The 18,160-nt window shown below is 42.0% G+C and overlaps 1 protein-coding gene across 1 annotated transcript in view; it reads left to right on the top strand.

The window, feature by feature from the left end:
• Positions 1 to 18,160, top strand: part of ARHGAP17 (Rho GTPase activating protein 17) — a 48,977-nt gene that overhangs the window by 3,693 nt on the left and 27,124 nt on the right. The window lies entirely within an intron of this gene.

Raw genomic sequence — 18,160 nt, 5'->3', positions numbered from 1 at the left:
ACCAATCCTATGTCAAAAGGAAGCTTCTGGGGTTGTAAATGTCTTGGGAGAGGTGTGGTGGTCGGTGTTTCAAGACCCCATATGCTGTTGGGAATTGCTGGTGAATAAGCTGCCCCCACAAGAAGAGCAATATTTGGAGCAGTTTGGGCAGCTGTGCTGAGGGGTCACATCCCCCCATCTCTCCTGGCTCACCTGGGGCACTCGGGGATGTTGTGTGGACGGTCTGTTCCCGTTGACCCCTGGGACATCTACCCTTCGATGTAATCTACTGCTCCGCAGGGTGATCTCTCGCTGGCTGTTGCTTTTTGTGGTGGCGTATTAGGGGTATCTTCTACTGCTTTTCTTTTCACTCACTCAGAGCTTTTTTTTACCATAATTGAGAGGTGGGAAGAACAGGCACGTTATCGTGAGGTCAGCAAACCTTAGTTGTGCACCGGTGATGTGTCTTTACCATGATTGTGTTCCCTTCAAGAAAGGGACGTTTAACTGTAAAATAGTTCAGGATTTATCCCATTCAGCTTGCCGTAGGTATGAATGATGCTCCTTCTTTACAGCCGGCTTCCAAAGGCTGGCATCCTTGGCCTTGTACCACCAATATGTGACTTAGGATCTCCTAAGTAACTCCTCAGCATGAAAAATAAGAAAAGATGGGCAAGAGCTTCATTAAAGCAGAGGAATGGTATTTGCAGAAGCCTATGAGTCTGCATGGATAGTATTATATAGAATTATGAAATATATGTAGGAAACTAATTAAAGAGGGGGTTAGCTGAGTGGAACAGGATTCCACAATAATTAATAGATGTGTTAAATGTTTTGCAGCAATTATCTTGTGGATATTGTTGGATGCCTTAAGACAAGTATTCAGTCTGCCACTGGGTACTTTACGTATTTGACAGCTTTATTCTAAGTGTTGCAACTGTGCAAGCAGGCGTTTCTGCTGAGGGGAACAACTCAAGCTCTGGTTAACCTATAAAGTAAAATATCAATTATTTGTCCATATAAACCTGAAGGAAAGGGCGAAATGAAACAATATATTTTGCCTTTTATTGGCAACTGGCAGTTTAAGCACTGGTCCCTGTAGTTCTACTTCAGAGAGACTGTCCAAGTCTGGGCCAGGTGACTGAGACAACCTGTTGTTGGGAGGTGGCATCAGAACTTTCTCAGGGCAGCCTTATGTAGAGTAGTGAACTATGGATCTCGGTGTGTGCTGGTTCTCATGTCATGGTGAAAGATCCTGCATCTAGTCAGAGAGAACTTGGGAGAAGCAGGGTTGGGGTGTGCAGGAGAGCAAGGCATGGCTTATCAGGAAATCATTAGTTCCACATGAGCTGAATTAACGCATCAGAATAAACTGGCATCTTGACCATGACGGATACACAACTAATCACACAAAATAACCAGCTCAAATCTGGCTTTATTTTGAGCTACATCCAAACTCCAGCCTAAGCAATTGGAAATATCTTGAAAATTTTAGTGAGGCTTAAAAAAAAAAAAGGTGGGGGGAGAGGGAGTGGAGAAGAAAAGCATAACCTTCATTCTGAACATCATGATTTTCAGGTGGCCTGTGATTCCTTAGAGGCTATGTGCTGAGGTTGCTTTTAATGGAATTTATCTATTAATTCCTCTAAGCCTTCATCTGTTTTGAGGACCAAGGCTCATATCCCTTAAGAACAGTTATTCTGTTCCACACACACGGATACAGTGCCCAATGAAATGGAAGTCGTGCAATAGGCTTTAGTACGTGCTTTTTCACGAATTTGAAGAGGTGAGGTATGACCTTCCTGGTGTGTTTGTACCTTTCCTTGGGATGCTTCCTAAGCAGGTACTCGTTCTAGCAGATCAGCTGTGTTTTAGGCTCAGAAATGAAAAGGATTATATTGTGTAAGATGTCAACAAAGGCAGTTCTTCAGATATCTATGAGGGCTTGTTTTCTAATTTTCATACTCTTTTATAAATTACAAAGGGAGGGAGATTTTTTGATTAGAAGCTCGGGAAGTATTTTGCTTTATAGTTGCAGTCATCTCTGATGAAAATAAATGTTCAGAAGTATTGTCATTAAAGGCTTTCAAATGATGCACTAATAAGCATTTGAACTACATAGCTAAGTAATTCATATGAGGAATGAGTCCACAGAGGTGTTTGTATAATGCTGTTTACTTACAGAAAAACAGGCTGGTAATTAATGACACTTGTTAGACTGTCTAACAATTTTACACGAGTTAGGCTTTCCTGCCTCTGGGAACATGACTATTAATGTTGTTCCCATCAATTTATTTTTTTTTCATCTTTTAGGTGCAATCAGCAGAGTACCATACAGATTAAAAATTATTCTAGCCAACTGGTCTGGAAAGTTTAGGTCTGGTGAAGATCAAGATTGATAAAGGTGGATATACTTACTAGGAGAGATACTCTATCTGCCCTTAGGCTGTTAGAGTAATTTAAACCGGGGACAAGCAGATCTGACTAATTAGAAATCTGGAAGAGACCACAAACCTCCTTAGAAAGATCTTCTTTATGCAAGAAGCTGGCATACTATAGCTTCTTTACTAGTTTTCCACTGTTTAAATACAGCTTCTGGTATACAAATAGGGTTTTCCAGGCCCTGTACAGACGACATTACTGTGACTCCATAGGAGTATTTAAATCTGTCTTTTAATAGCTCATACCCTGCATAAAAAGTACTATGCTAAACTATATTTAGTGTTTCTTCAAGCCACTTGGCAATCTGCAAGTCGGAATTGTTGTTACTGTAACATAATTATTACATTAAAACAAGTTATGTTAAAATGACTGTTACGATTCTATGAATGATTGCATACAGTGGAGCTACCTCCATTCAGGCAGTACAACATTAACCCTACAATGCCATTTAATGTCAAAGAAATACTTCTTTCATGTTTTTGCAGTTCTTGTGTGGAAAAAATAATTTAGTGTGACCCTGGCTCACCCAGACATCCTTTAAAAAGAAGTATGGTAAGCATTATTTACTTGGAGTGATTGTTGTCATTGGTAAAGGTGTTTGAAAAAGTGGTAAACAACATGAAATGTTCATATTTATCGGCAGGGGAGAATCTGCTTTGTGCTTGGTCTTTTAGGTTGGCATCTGTCTCTATCTGAGTACTCGGGAAAAGAAAAAGAAAAATCTCATTTCAGTGTTTATAATAGTTATCTTAAACATTTCCTGTTTATCTCCCAATGAAGTTCGAGGTCTCTTTAATTAGAAAATTGACTTAGATCTTTCTGGATGGAAGATTAATGCAATGACGGGTTTAAAGGGTCTGAGTGGATTGAATTAGGGAAGATCTGTTTTCCTGAGCATGTGCGGACTTTTGAACTTCACGTAACTTAACTGTCACCGACTGATTGAAATAAAAACGTGTGTGGATGCCAAAGCCCTGGTGTACTCATAGCGAAGGGAATGTGTTATCTGTGTGTGAGTTGTTTGGCTGTTGAAGGGGCAGAGCGAGGAGGCACAAAGCTTTATATTGGCTGAAACACCGGAGTTGGCATAAACAGCTGCGCTTTTTGCCCCTCAGCCCCTTCGGGGGCTTCTCTATGGGCTGTGCAGAAGTGCAGGACTTTGGGAAATGATGTTTCCATCTGAGATGCAAGCAAGGGAAGAACCAACAGTTGTCCCTTTAACACCGCTTCCCAGCCTCAGCAATATCAACAAAGTTTCTCGGTATCTGCATATTTATCTATTTCCTGCACCCTTTGGGGAAAACTGACACAATGTAATGTGTTGTGCAGCTCAGGAATCTGATTTTTCTAACAGTACAGACTTCCAATTATAGAAAAAACATGCAGCTATTATGTTTTCAGTTTGGGGCTGCTTCTTGTGGTAAGAGTTGGCACTCGTCAGTGTATTTGCAACTGCCATTAACGCAGGGACAAATGGAATAGCTTGCGGATATAAACCGTGTCCAAACTGTGGTCTAGATTAAATTTTGTAAGCATGTCTGGTAATCCCATTGATCGATGTACCCTTCAAATAGGATTGCCAAAGGAAAAATTACCCGAATTTACCTAAATTGAGGACTTCAGTGACTTTCTTCAGTTGTTCTGTCTCGGTGGACAAGTAGTGAGCTGGTGAGGTCGGTAAGGCTGAGCGTCGGCTGCCACCTGTGAGAAGCTGTATTGCTGTGCTGGAACCCCTGGTAAGAAGAGAGATTTTGTCTGTGAGCAGATGGTCAGAAAACAAAGGAGTGTATTCTGGCCTGCTTCTAGGTGTTCCCTCCAAGTTTTGTAAAGACGGTTTATCAGTACCTCTTAATTCCTCAGGGACTGAGATGATCTCTTGTTGGTTTAAATCTAGGTCGTTAAAAATCCTTACGATTAGAAACTGTTAAGAAATTGAGTTTTTAAGAAACACGTTTCTTTGCAGAAGTTGTTTGCTGTGTTTAATGCTAAGCCTTTATGATGTTGCAATGTGGTGTTTTCCAGAAAACCACCATATTAAACTTTCCAGATACAAGTGCAACGTGAAGTAGTGCTCTTCCAAGGGCAGCAACAGGTTTTAAATCCAATGAGTAAGTATTGGCTCAACCCTCAGCTTAAAAAGCCTCATCACTTGTGATCCGATTCCAGACCACATGAAAACCTAGGAACGCCTTGGCTGGGCTGCGTCTGTCTTGCCCAATGTCCAGTGGCCAGAAGCAGATGACGTGGGAAGGCTGCGAGGCTCAGCTGTCCCGTGGTAGTTCCCATGCGTTTTCTCATGGCCACCAGCTGTGTCTGTCTCAGGAGCTTCCTGAGCCAGAGGTGGCTTGTGTGGCTAATGTCTGATAGCACCAGGCTCATGGTGGTCATTGAACTGCACCATCGTTGCTAACGCAGACCTCCACTTTACCAAACAGATGAAGAATGTGTTAAAGCTGTCATCTGCTCCCCTGCTTCTCCCAAAGTCCAAATCTTGACAGTTTCAACTATTTGTTTTCACAAGTGAAATCATGTAGGAGAGAAACATGTGTGTCTCTGCCTGCTGTCTGTAAGAATGAGCTACTGCATGTGTTACCTTATTTTCCTGAGCAGTGGGTACTTCCAGGGCAGGTAAAGCTTCAGTTATTTTCCTTCCCCTTAACAGATGCAGGAATTGCCTTTCAAACTCGTATAAAAATTTCTGGTATTCAGTGGTGAAGAATGACTTGGTTTAGTTGTGCTAAATTTTGTTGACTTGAAGATACCTTAATAAATTGTTGTGCTTTCTAGTAGAGAATTAGCTAAAGCCTGTTGGTTAGAAGAAAAGGGGGGTTATTTAACTTGGTGGCAGGCTTGTGTGTCGACTGAGCGGGCAGTGTGTAAAATACTTGCGATTTTTCTTGCAGAAAAAGAAATTAAAAGACTCCAAACTTGGGGATTTGGGAAATATTAATTGCTCTCTTGCACACATGCCCTCATCTCCTGTGGCTCTGTTCATCGTGCTGCTGCTTGATGAAACAGATTAGAGGACTGATAAAATATTGACGATAGACAGACAGATGCTGTAGGATCTGTTGTAGCTGGATCATCTTGGGCTTCCTGTTTTGCTGGAGGTCAGGATTGCACAGCAAGGGCAAAGGGAGCATCTGCCTCAGGAAAGCACGGTCTTGCGTTGCCTTAAAAAGATGGATAAAATGTCATTTTTCTGTGCAGAGATTTCTCAGGTGGCTTCACGGGGTTTTGAAGGGTCTAGGGCAGCAATAATGATTGTTCCAAATGTGGCACAGCACGTAACTGGAGCCTGAGTCACCATCCCCAGCCAGACCTTTGCGGCTGCTGGGGAGAAGCACCGCAGGGAAGCAGAGGAGGCTGAAAGAGTAGGAAAGGCTATACTGTCCAGGGGGGTTAGGTACATCCAAGGTGGAGGTTTTGGTATCTGACATAACAGCAGAGTAATGAAGGTAAAAATATACATGAATCTGCTTTAGTGACAGCTGCTGAGCTGAACTGTTGGCTGTGAACCTGCACTCTGGAGAAGTCCCACTCTTCTGATGTTTATTCATGTACACAAAATAAACTTGGTATTACCCTCTTGGTGGATGAAGCTGTGGTTCCTTGATTCTAATTTGATCTATGGTGACTCTTTAGAGTGAATAATTTTAATATCAGGTTATGCCCAGAGTCAAAATCCTAAAATAGTTATGATTTAATCTGCTAAAATAGCTAGAAGTGATCTAACAAGCTGTTTCAACCTGATGCTGTAATGCGATACACTTGGAATTTATGAAAGCAAATGTATTTCTTAGATACTTGCGTGGTATTTTTAGGTTATGATAATGGATCTGTGACCAGAATGGCTCTTTAGAGGTCATTGTATTAGCAAATGATGGAATGCCAAATACATATAATCTTTTTAGGATGTGGTTAAATGAAGAGTGTCTTAGTGTGTTAGAAATGTTTTCTAATATTGTGCACAGTTTCCATAAAGGTTTCATAACTTAAAAGTAGTAGCTCCGGCCCGCTGTGTTGGGTCTTACACAGACGCAGCAATTAGCCATCCCCCATTTGCCATGGCACAGCTCTGATCTGCAACCTTTGGCAGTTTAATAATGCAAATTAAGCTGGGTAAGATGTGGCTGATCTCCTGTAATTCAGAACCAAGTAGCTTCACAGCAGCTGGTGGTGACATATCAAGTGATTTGAACAGATTACTGTGCTTGATTTACCCCATTTTTTCAGGGTTGCCTGCTTGTTACAGGTACCGGTCTTGAAAGCAAGGCTAAATTTGGTCCTCACCAGTGCTGTCCTGCTAAAAGCAGCACTTGATGTCTAGACAAGAAAAAAAAAAAAAAAGGGGGAACTTTCTGGTATCCTTTTTATCCACAGCATTGCTTTGCTGACTGAATTAGAACATTTTGGTTAAAATTTATTCCTTAGGAACCAAACAGCCTTAAAAGTTTTGTGTTCATAACCGCTATTCCATGGCAGATAAAAGCGTGTCAGACTGGTCGTGCATCTTCTGCTTGGCCAGTCCTGCTGTCTCAACAGGAAACGAGCTTTCATAAATACACGCCAGCTGGGTGAGGTCACAAGTTCTTCTCCTAAGTGAGGTGGAGCCTTTTTTTTTTTCCTTGACACAGATTGTTTTCTTGTGAAGTTAATTGCATCGCAAAATGACAGAGACATCCTGGAGTGACTGCAGAGGAGTGAATCAAAGAGCCAGGAGATCTGCAAAAAAAATGAGTACGCAAAATGTCTGAATAGGTTTTAGAGGAGAAGGTTCAACGAAGGAGGAGTTTTTTCCTTCTGTCTTACAAGTTGTCCTGTGCCAGAAGTCACTGAACTGAGATTTTTGTATAAATATTCTCCTTGGCTATATTGTGTATTTCTTAACATCCCAATTGACACTTCCAGAGTGAAAATTAATGAAAGGAAAACTGGTAACTTGTGCAGCTGAGCATTGCACAGAAAAGGTAGGTCATTGCTGAGAAGGGTCGATGCTGTTGGAGTGTGCCACTTGGGGCATGCACGCACATATGTCCTTGGTGACAGAAGTGAGGCTACAAAAAACTACTTTAGCCAGTGACAGGAAAATTAAGTTATAAAGGTTGGCCCTTTTTTAGAAGATAAATTGCCTTACGTGCAGATTGGGAAGTTATGGCTGTGATATGACTTTGAAAAGTACAGTAGTTTATTCAAATGCCAGCTTGTTTTTGGCATCTGTGGACTAATTATCGAGTGGTCAATAGGAAATGTTAATCCACCTGACAAAGTTCTGTTTTCTGTAGAAAATGAAGGGGAGATAGAAAGCTAACATTTTCATACAGAAAAATAAATGTGAGCAAAACTGTTAGAGCTTCTATTTCAGTCGAATGTGGAACTGGCTTGTCCTGCTGTAAGCCGATTTGGTACGCGGATCAAGTGTTCTGATCTGATGGTTTTTTGTAGGAATGGAACAGTAGGATAAAGTAATCCTGGTTTTGTAACAGCAGGTCCAACTGTGTGTTGAAGAAATGCAGAACAGGTTAATAAACCCTGATTAGACTGTTAGTCTGAGGCTCCTATTTCCTTCTGAGAAATGTAGTGATAGTTGAACTTTTCGGTTTTATGCTGGAACAGCAAAAAGCATCCTATGCAACGCGTGGCAGGGTGGTCATGGCATAGTTCTGCATGTTATACACATTAATGTGCTCTTGTATACACTGTATCTAAGCAACATAAAAACAGACATCTATATTCAGTGCCGTAAACCCCAGTAATGGGATGAGTCGTCTCAATTGCAGGCTAATTGTCAGACTCAGCTCAGAAACTCTTTCCTGTTGGTGAAACATAATGAAGGGCTCAGCCATTAATTGTTAATCGTGGCTACTGATCAGAAAATCAGTGCAAAGGTTTCATTGTGAAACAGCAGGCATGAAGAATAATCCCTATTTTGTCAGTAGCCTATTAGTCAATTTTATATAACCTCCAGTCCCTGAATTCCCCTATACTTTTTTTTTAACTGTTATTTCAAAACTTCCAACTCCTTTTTGCTTTCTTAGTTTCTATTCCTACTTCATTGTTCTGCCTTTTCTGTGTTTCCTTGTTTTGCTTTTTGTGTTGATTCAGTTTGGTTCCTTTTCAAAGGCTTTCTCTCTTGCCAGTTTTGTGAATCCCCAAACTTAAAATAGACCTGTCTGGACAGTATATTAAATTAAGAACAGCATTACCTTTTGCTGAAATGTTCATTTTTAGATTGGAGTTTTTTAACACTTGCGCAAGGTAATAAGCTGAAATATCCTACCAAAATGCAAAAAACCCAAGCAAATATGCAAAATATGCCCGGGATTATTTTTTTTTTTAGCAGTTCAGTGTATTTTGCTCATTCCTGTATTGCATATTTTTCCTATTCAAACGTGTCTGCAGTGTAGAAGGTTTGCCTTTGCGAAAGGTGGTACTGCTTCCAAGAGGAATCTTTTTTGTGGCTAGAATGGCAAGTGGTGTCTTGTTTGAAAGGTCAGGGTCAGTTTGAGGTTTTGTGGTGGGTTTTTTTGCCTTTTTTTTTTTTCCCCCTTCTCTTTAAATGTGAAGGAGTTCTCATGTCAGCAGGTGGTTTGGCAAAGTCCTTGCCTAAAACTAAAAGCTGCCAAACCCACGTGTAGGAAATTCATGAGCCGTTCTTTTAGCCAGAAACATCAGCTGCTGCCCAAACTTCTGTGGTCAAGAGGTTCGACTGCATCAGGCTTTGCAGCAGTACCCGTTCTGCCATGCCTCGATTCCCAAACTATCCTTCTGTGGATTCCCACCCCTTCTCTGTGCTCCTACGTGTCACCTTGGCAGTGAAGTTAATCTGACTGAAAACATGGGTTTTCTTCCAACCAGGTTAGTTTTCAGCCGGGTCAGCCCTTTGAGCTGGTGACTAGTGGAGATGCTTGTGCCAGGGAAGGGAGATGGAAGCAGCCAAGGGTGGCAGGAGGGAGGACACAACAACATTTTTCAGCAGCTCTGCCAGCTGATGTCACCTCTTTTGTTAATGAAATGTTGGCCCCGGGGTGCAGTTTTGTGATCAGCTTAACATCATCTTAAGTAGCTGCTGTTGCTAAAAGGGACAGAATTCCCTTGTCCCTGCCCTGGTGCCAGCTCCCTTGCCCGGGGATGGGGAGTGAGGCAGCCACGGGGTGACCAAGGGAGGGGACCGAGACAACTGGAAACCAGTCATTTTTATTGGATGTAATTCCAGTCTGAACTGCCCGTGACTGCTGCTGACGCAGGGGAGGGATGCGAGGACCGGGGACCTGTACCTGAAATTCGGGGAAGAGGGACTGCTTTGGGCAGGACCCTTGAAAGGAGAAAGGTTGTAGGGAAGCGTGTGAGGGAGGAATCCATCGCTTGCTCCTTGTGCTGGGCTTGATTTGCTGGTGGCTCGAGCGGGCACAAATGCTCTGGAGGGACGAGAAGAGCCAGCCCGGGGAGGGGAGGTGGCTGCAGGGTGATTTATTTCTACTGCTTTACCCGGGTTAATTTTCAACCAGACCTAGTGCTCTGGTGGGACGCTGGCTGTGAGCGCTGCTGGAGCACGGAGGCGGCAGGGGAAATCCTGCTTTGGCAGCAGCTGCGTTTATGTTGGCTTGCAGAGATTGTAAAATTGCACCTGAGATGAAGGAATAACAAATTCAATAATTATTTAGGTTGCTTTCTGCTCTACTGTCTCTTTTATCAAAATTGTACCCAGCTAATTTTAGATAAAATTATTCTACATAAGTAAAAGGTTGTTGCTTGCTTGGAAGAGGGAAGAACCTTGTGTGAAAATAAGCTTTTTCAATGTAAATAAATACTGGGCAGCTAAATATTAAAAACAGCTCTTTACCAAGTTATTGTGTAAGGATGTTTGTATACATTTTTTTCATAAATGATATTAATAACTGACATGTTTGGAAAGTTAAAGTTCTATAGTAATGTTAAGTGGAGTGCACTTAGCATGAGAAATTTATATGGTAATAAATAATAAATAAATAAAGGGGGAAGAGCAAGGTATAGAAAATATGTTGTGATTTGATAGGTTTAGAAAGTTTGTGTAGCTTAGTTTTGTCTCAGATTCCTTGGGGTTTTTTATCACTAATTTGTGACAGCCTTACATAGGAGCTTCTACTTTGGGGAAAAAAAATGACCACTGTTAGATTTCATCCTGACTGGATTTAAGAATTTAGAATTTTAATCCCCTACAGCAGAACTTTGCATTTCCTTCTGAAGGTATTAATACTTTAACAGATCAAGTGCACTTTTTAAAAAGAAGCCACATTTTGTTATATTGGCTTAACATCCACTGTGCAGGTTTGGTTTTTTTGAAAGTCAAAAAGAATACAGGGAGAGCTTTGCTAGCTACAGCTTTGTTCATACTGTGAAATAGTAGGTTAGCAATAAGTATTTGATTTGCTGGGACAGTGGTCAACTGGAAGCACTTAACTGTAAAATTTTTATTTGTATCCAGAAATTTAAAAGCTATCAGACTCGTCAAAGGCTGCTCACTAAAACATCATTTCCTTCATCAAACAAAATTGCTTTAAATCTGCATTTAAACCACAATTGTAGTTTTGCCATATAGAAACTTAATCTCTCATTTGCAGTGCATGTGACTCAAAATTATCTATCTAGATTTGTTACATAAACTTCACTGTTTGAACAGTATTTTTTCCTCACACTGCACCATATTTGGTTTAATTCTCAATATCTAATATTAAAAACATCTATTTTACAAGGAGGGGGTTGGAGTTCTGAAGGGCAGAGCAGGGCCTTGCTGTACCTCCGAGAGCGGCCCTTAAAATAGGATTTGGCTTCAGCTGCTGTTGTTCTAAATAGCTAAATTTACTGCCTTGCTTGGGAGAGGAGCCTTGGATCCATTTCACTTAGGGAAGGCATTTCAGATCCCCTAATGTGAACAGTCTGTCATGGGTTTCCCTGCAACTGCAAAGGAACAGTCTGCTTTCTTTCCAAGATGATTATCTTTCTAAAGCCTGGTCTGCCTTTAATTAGAGGAGGCAGGCTTCGTTCTTCCATATCGGATGGCTGAGATTATAGAAGAGAGCAAAGTTGCAGCTTTTAGACTGAGCGACCAAGCAAAGTTTGATGGAGGAGCTCAATGGAGAAAGGAAGACAAAGGAGCAGAAATCTTCATCCACTTATTGAGGCCTCAATTGTAGTTTTGCAGCTCCTGGGTTTCTGAAGATAAAGATGTCAATTAATGAAATATTTTGGTGCCTTAGAGCTGATACACCATTTTTTTTAAAGCACTTCTAAAGGATTAGAAGGGCAGAAGCTGCAGTAACTCCATGGGTTAAAATTGGTGACCTGAGCATCGCTGCAGTGTGGACCTTCCATAGGAAGTGGGCTGGTGGGTTGTTTCCTCTGAAACAGCAGCCTTTGCTGTGGTTCCTGCTACTGCCACTAGAGCATTAGTGATCACCAGATTACAGTGACAGCAATTTTAGTACTTGTGCAGAAGTTTATATTGTTAATTTGGGTGAAAAAACAGGGACAGTAGGCAAACTCAAAGTCTAACTGGTGACTGGTCACTCACAACCAGTCTAACTGGTTGTGAGTGGTGTTCACTAAATACAAGTAGATACTGAAAATGGTGACTGTCACCTGTGACAGTCATTCTGAAGTGATTTTAAAATGTTTGAAATAGCTCACAGAATAATGGTACTTACCTTGGGTCATGGTAGTTTCTCTTGAAAAAAATCCAACAGCACCAAGGATCCTGATTCCTTACCTTACCTTCAGTATGAATGCTGGGGGTTTTTATGGTAGGGATTATTTCAGGGCTTGTGTGACATAATGAATGTGGTTTCTGTGGTGAGAAGTGTTCTTGGCCGAATACGTTTCTGCTCTGGCTTGTCTTCAGGATGCTGTACAGGTGAAACCAAACTCCTACAGCATATCCAGAAAGCTGAGTATTGCCACAGGCTGCCAAAGAAAGCAAAATAAATCCTTCATAATAAAGTGGTTTTGAAAAGTGACCTTTAATATATGTGTTCGTGAAGGCCACAATTGTAGGATTTTTGCTTTCCAGCTGCACAGAAAGATCTGTTAATGTGTTAAAGATCTTGGCTTCTGAAAAGCATACACAAGTGCAGGATCTAGATAGAACAGGAGGAGAGGGAAATGTGTGTGTTAGAACCTGTACTATAAATTCTAGTCCAGATGAGGAGCCTTTGCATGAGCCCGGCTGCCCAGGAGGAGGAAAGGGCAGAGAAAAATCTTCACATGTTCTTCTGAGCTGCGAGTCAAGAGGCTCCCTACATCTCCTTGATTTCTTAAAGTCAAAACCAAGTAAAAATTAAGGAAGATACTGCCATGAACAATGATTTATTTCACGTTTGGATATTGTACACGTTTAAGTGTACAGTAAGTGGCACTCGGGAGTCACTTCATCTGTACGTTGGTGCTTCTCCTGCATCCTTATTGAAAGGGCATCACTGGGTCTGTCTCTGGTCTTGTTCAGCTGTTTCAGCTCTTTCTCCCAATTGAAATTTTTGTTAGGCTTTAAAATTGTTTGATGTGTTTCATAATTAGGTTCCATAAACTTGCATTATAAAATACAGGGTTTACTCCATTTAAAAAGTAAGCCTGTTCCTGGAATGAAGCACAATGTCAAGTGGGGAAATGCAATTCTGAAACCCCTTTAAGTTACGTTTTCTATGAAGTCTGTCTTAGTGAATGTTAAAAAAGCGAACCTTTTAGAAAGAAAATGGTAATCTAATTCTGGATTCCTTGTTTTGGAACAGAGCTGCTGATTCTTTCATTTTTCCTGGCAGCAAATCCTGCCTATTGTATGTGGAAAGCAGGCAGGATGTGCTGCCAGCCCGGCAAAGGTGCTCTGAAGTGTTAACTCGGGCAGCAAAGCTAATCTGGTTACTCTTGGTAACAAACAAATGCTTTGTTTAAGGAAAATCAAATGGCAGGGAGGGCTAGCTTTAATTTTGTCTCATGTTTCGGGTGGATGTCTCCTCGCTTCCGCTGAAATCTTTCCAGAATTCAGGAACGCGGACTTGTTTCGTCATGAAGCGGACAACCCTCCTGTAGCATCACCTCCCGCCAGCTCCACCTCCCATCCCCAGCCCGTGAGTCAAGGTTTCTGTTTCCACTTTGACATTTGAACTGAGTCACTTGTTCTGTTGTGAATGTCCAAGTTTTTATGGCTCTTCATGTCAGGATTACGCTTGTTCCTTCCTTGTTAGCCTTTCAGGGTGTAAATTTCCACTGGTTTTGTAGTTTAGGAGATTGGCCTCCAGGTCAGGACTGATGCCTTGGTGGTGGACAGGACCCTGCTGTGAAGCCAGTGAGATCTCAAATACTGTTTAGATGAAGCTGCTTTTTTTTTTTTTTTTTTTTTTAAATCTCCAGTGCTGGTTTAAATAGAGCCTCTTCATTTTATACATGGAAATGTAAATTCTTTCCCGGTGGAAGATAAACACTTTTATCTCAGGAATTCTCATCTGCTGTTTCCAGATGTACAGAGAAGGCTTCTGGCCTGGAAAGGTGAAGGAGCTGTAAAATGAAAAAGTGAGGAGGCCAATTTTAAAGCTGTTAGAGCTGCTCTGCCCACCCTGACCATGACAGAGCCAGGCAGGGAGTAACAATACTATCAAACACTTAGAGGAGGCCGATCGAGGGCACATGCAATACATTTTTGAAATGCCACAGCAAGCTAAGGTATTGTAATTAACGTGTCTAGAATAAAAAATACAGTCTTTCCACTCTCAAACCTCTTGGGTTTTTTGCTTGGAGTCCACTAAGGCAATTATTTCTGGCCGTGCCACCCCCAAATAGAAGATGGCACCAGCATTTATGTGGCATCTCATATTTCATGTTAAGTATAGTATTTTCTGTTTTTAAAGAAAAAAGAAAAGAAAAATTTTTTCAGGAGTGAATTTGGCAACAAACATACTGCTGAAAATTATAGTTTCTCAGTGTTACAGTATCAGAAAGTGAAAACCTAACTCTGCCTCAGGCTTTTTGTCTGTCTTTGGTGAATTCCACATTCTTCATACTTTGTTCACCTGAGCTGTACTGGAAGCCTAAGCTGCTCTTTGCTACCTGTTCCCACCCAGAGCCGTGTCAGGTTGTTTGTCTGAAGGCTGAATCTGGGGAGCTGATTTGGCTGAAAAAGCAACTGTTTCTGCCAGATTATTTTCGGTCAGCTTGGCTGCCTGGGCTGATTTACCCCCCCGGCTGCACCAAGGGTAGCAGTGGCAGGAGAGAGGCGCTGAGGAAACCAGGAACTGCTTTTGGAGCTTGGGAACTCTGCAGTTCGGATGCTTATGGTGGGCAAAATGTTCTAACTTGGTGTGGGAAATAGTTTGAAAGTACCGTTTTTAAGGAATTCGGTAGTTTTGATCCTCTTAACTCACTGAGGAGGTGATTACAGCTGCAACAAATGTTTGTTCAGTTTGGGTTTTAGAAGCAGTCTTTTCAAATGCACGTCTGAATTTAAATTGGAAAAACTCTGTACCCCGATTCATGTAAAGGTTCTGGCGTGGCAGGTATCCTGCCTAGTGCAGCAGAAAAACTTCGCCTTCAGTTCTCAGAGACCCTCCTTTCCCAGGGGACCAGCTCTGTTCCTGTTTCCAGTGGCCTGCTGCCAGCCTAGCAGCTATTTTATATTTAGGCAGCCGAGCAGCCCGTGTGCCGCGGCTGCGGTGGGGAGTGATGCCAAACCCTGTGCGCAGAGTCCGGCCTCCCCCGGGCTGCCGCTCGTGCCGTGCTCCATCCCGTCTCACCTAGAAGGTGTCGGGAGGCTCCGGGCTGGTCAGATCCCGGTTTCCCTGCCCTGGTGCCGTGCGGAAGCTTGGGGATGGATCCTGTACGAACGGCTGGGTCACAAACCGGCGTGTTTGGGGCCCCCGGCGCACGGGAGGGGCTGGGACGGCAGGGCGTGCTTTCCCCATTAGTAATGGCTTGGAGGGACCTCGTTTTGCAACTGAGACTTAACTGTTTGGACTGTATCGAGTTTAGCTGCTGGGAATGTAAACAGCCGTGGCTGCTGTAATCTGGGTTTGGGCTGGGCTGTGTTCGGGATGTGCCGTGGGGGGGTTTACAGCGAAGGGTCTCCAGGAGGTTGGAGGCAGCTACCGGGGCTGCGGGGCCTGAGAAAGCCCTTGGGAACACACTCTGCTACAAAATCTTCCAATTCTTAATCAGTTCTTGATTCCAGAAGGCAATTATTTCTTCATCGCTTTATGCTACTGACTAGTTAAGATACAAACAAGACCTAATAAGGGATAAGGGCAAAACTAATCAGCATGGAAGAAGAATTCTGTTTGTAAACTTGCTTATTCTCTAATCCGTCAGCGTAAGGAATTAGCGTCCCATGAAGCTGTAGTTAGATGTAAACTTTAAACTAGTAGTACCTGTTACTGGGAGGAAGGCAGAGATACCTTTGATGGTTTGTTGCTCTTTCCCCAGGTGACTGCTCAGTGAGGAATCAGCTGTGCTGTATCGCAAGGTTGCAATTTCTGTTTCGTGGCTGTGGTCACTGAAAACCACTATTATTTAGAGGCTCTTTCTTGGCTTCCTTATTAAAGGTGGAATGTGGGCCTGCAGGAAGGGTGAGGTCTTCCCTCTCTGCGTTTCCGAACCTGACATCATCCTCAGTGGCTTTTCTAAATCAGCGCTGGCCTGGGGACGCTGTCCTGCTGCCACCGATGGATGACTGGGGAAAACATCAGAGGAGGAGATCCGGATTTTCAAGCTGTGACTTCAAATCCTTGATAAACCAGTTAGGTGTGCAAAGATAAATACATGAAAACTGTTTAGCACTTCACATAATGATATATAGTCTGCTGGTGACCATATTTTAAATGGAAACAAACTTCTGCTAGCATGTTACTGAGCTGTCTTTGCTTTTCCATCAAACAAATATAATTTCCTAGGAGGGGTAGGAGAAATCAACTTTTTGATAAATCTGAAGTTGTATGGAAGTTCTATACTGTTTGTTGGCTTTAAATTAATTGTGAGAAAAGCCATTCAAAAGCATCTAGTAACTTTATGGTAGTATAATGAAAGGTTCTGTTGAGCACAGATAAGGAATAATACTAGAAGGAACATTGTTTCCTCTAAAGATAATTTCTATAAAATGCATTTTGTGATTCCTGGTAGCTAAAACTGAATTTACAAAATCTTACAGTGCTTTGATTATTGCTGCACGGGTGGGAAAAATTCTGTGAACTCCCAGTCAATAGCTAAATCTTGTGATTATCAGCAGTTCAGTGGTTTAAATGATGTGTACATATCCGGTTATAAGTGCTCTAAGTGTTCTTAGAAGTTGTTTTGAATTACGCCACCTGAGGTGGCTGCTTATTTCTGAAAGCTGCTGGTTAGGTTAAGGCTGTGTGTTCTCCTCTGGGATGGCAGATCTCCGCTGCCACGGTGTCTGTTTCGTGTCACGTCAGTGTGTAAGTGTGTCAGCATCCAGGGTGAATGAACTGCTGACGCCTTCCTCTAATCTAACTTTCTCTTACTGAGCCAAATTAAGGACTAGAGAGAGATACGGGGGAGTCAGTGCAAGCTCCGTTGTGTAATGTAGATATGGAAACCAGCTGCATTTTCTCTTAAACAGATTTCTAGGCAAGAGGAGGAGACAGAGACCTGGCTGTACGTGAAGGCTGCAGCCCAGCTAGTGGAGCTCTAGCAAACTGCCCTGTTAATCTTTTGTTAAATGCTGATAGCTTTAACTAGAAAATCTTAACATGGTTGGAACTGTGAGTAGCTATTCTTAAATGTCAAAATTAAATCCTTTCCAGTAGGCTGTTTTGTTTATAAACAGCTACATCTGTTGTTGAGAGAAGTCTGTTTTTACAGAAGACACCTTGAGCTGTATGGTTTAGCGAATTTAGGGCAGGTAATGACAGTCTGCTCAGCCCTTCTCCGCGCTGGCTCCTTCGTCCTCAGTCTGCTGATCCTGGTGTACAGCGTGCCACCTGGATCAGGATGGGATTTTACCTGACAGGTATTTGAGTTGGTGCCTCTTTATATGCATTGCTTAGGCTGACTTGGTGTTTAAGATGAGCCATTTGCTAAGATGTGCCTGGGTGAGGTACACAGCTAAAGCAATAGGCCATCTGGTAGCGTTGTATACGCTCTGCCATACTGTCTGTCTTAAAGGTGGATAAAATTTAATTTTGTGAAAAGCATCCATTCGCCAGTGGAAAACAGAACTAAGAAGAAAATGGAGTTTGAAACCAAAGGTCACGTTAGCCATGGTAAATACAGCCCTTGCTTCTTGAAAGGCATGTACAGTATCAACATCAGTGTTAGAAATAGAGATGGCTCATCTCTTACGCAGTCTGTTAAAAGACAGAAATCTCTGGCTGCTCAAGAATTTTGTGTAAAACCATTATCATGCACAGCACTATGTTCCTACAGAAATACTCAGTACTTCTGTATTATTCTATCACATCAGTTAGCTGATGTGTGTAGCAGTTGCCAGTTTAGATTAAAATCTGCTTAAGCATGTGTTGCTATAACAGGAGTATTCTTACGCTCTTGTTCTTCCATGTAATTTCTGGTGGGATTTTGCAAAAAAAAAAGGTTAAAAAAAAATAATAACCAAATAACTGTTCTCTAACAGGATATGATTTTGATAAGACACAGTATTTCCGTTTGTGTGGAAGAAAAGTTTATCAATCTTGTATGCATTTTCCTAAACAAATAAATACTACAATGCTTGCAGTTTATGTTCCTATCAAAGTATTTAAGCGGCTTT

The sequence above is a fragment of the Numenius arquata genome, chromosome 14, assembly GCF_964106895.1.
Source record: "Numenius arquata chromosome 14, bNumArq3.hap1.1, whole genome shotgun sequence".
NCBI lineage: Eukaryota > Metazoa > Chordata > Aves > Charadriiformes > Scolopacidae > Numenius > Numenius arquata.
Note: the sequence above shows the minus strand (reverse complement) of the source record. Positions and strands in the feature narration are given on the sequence as shown.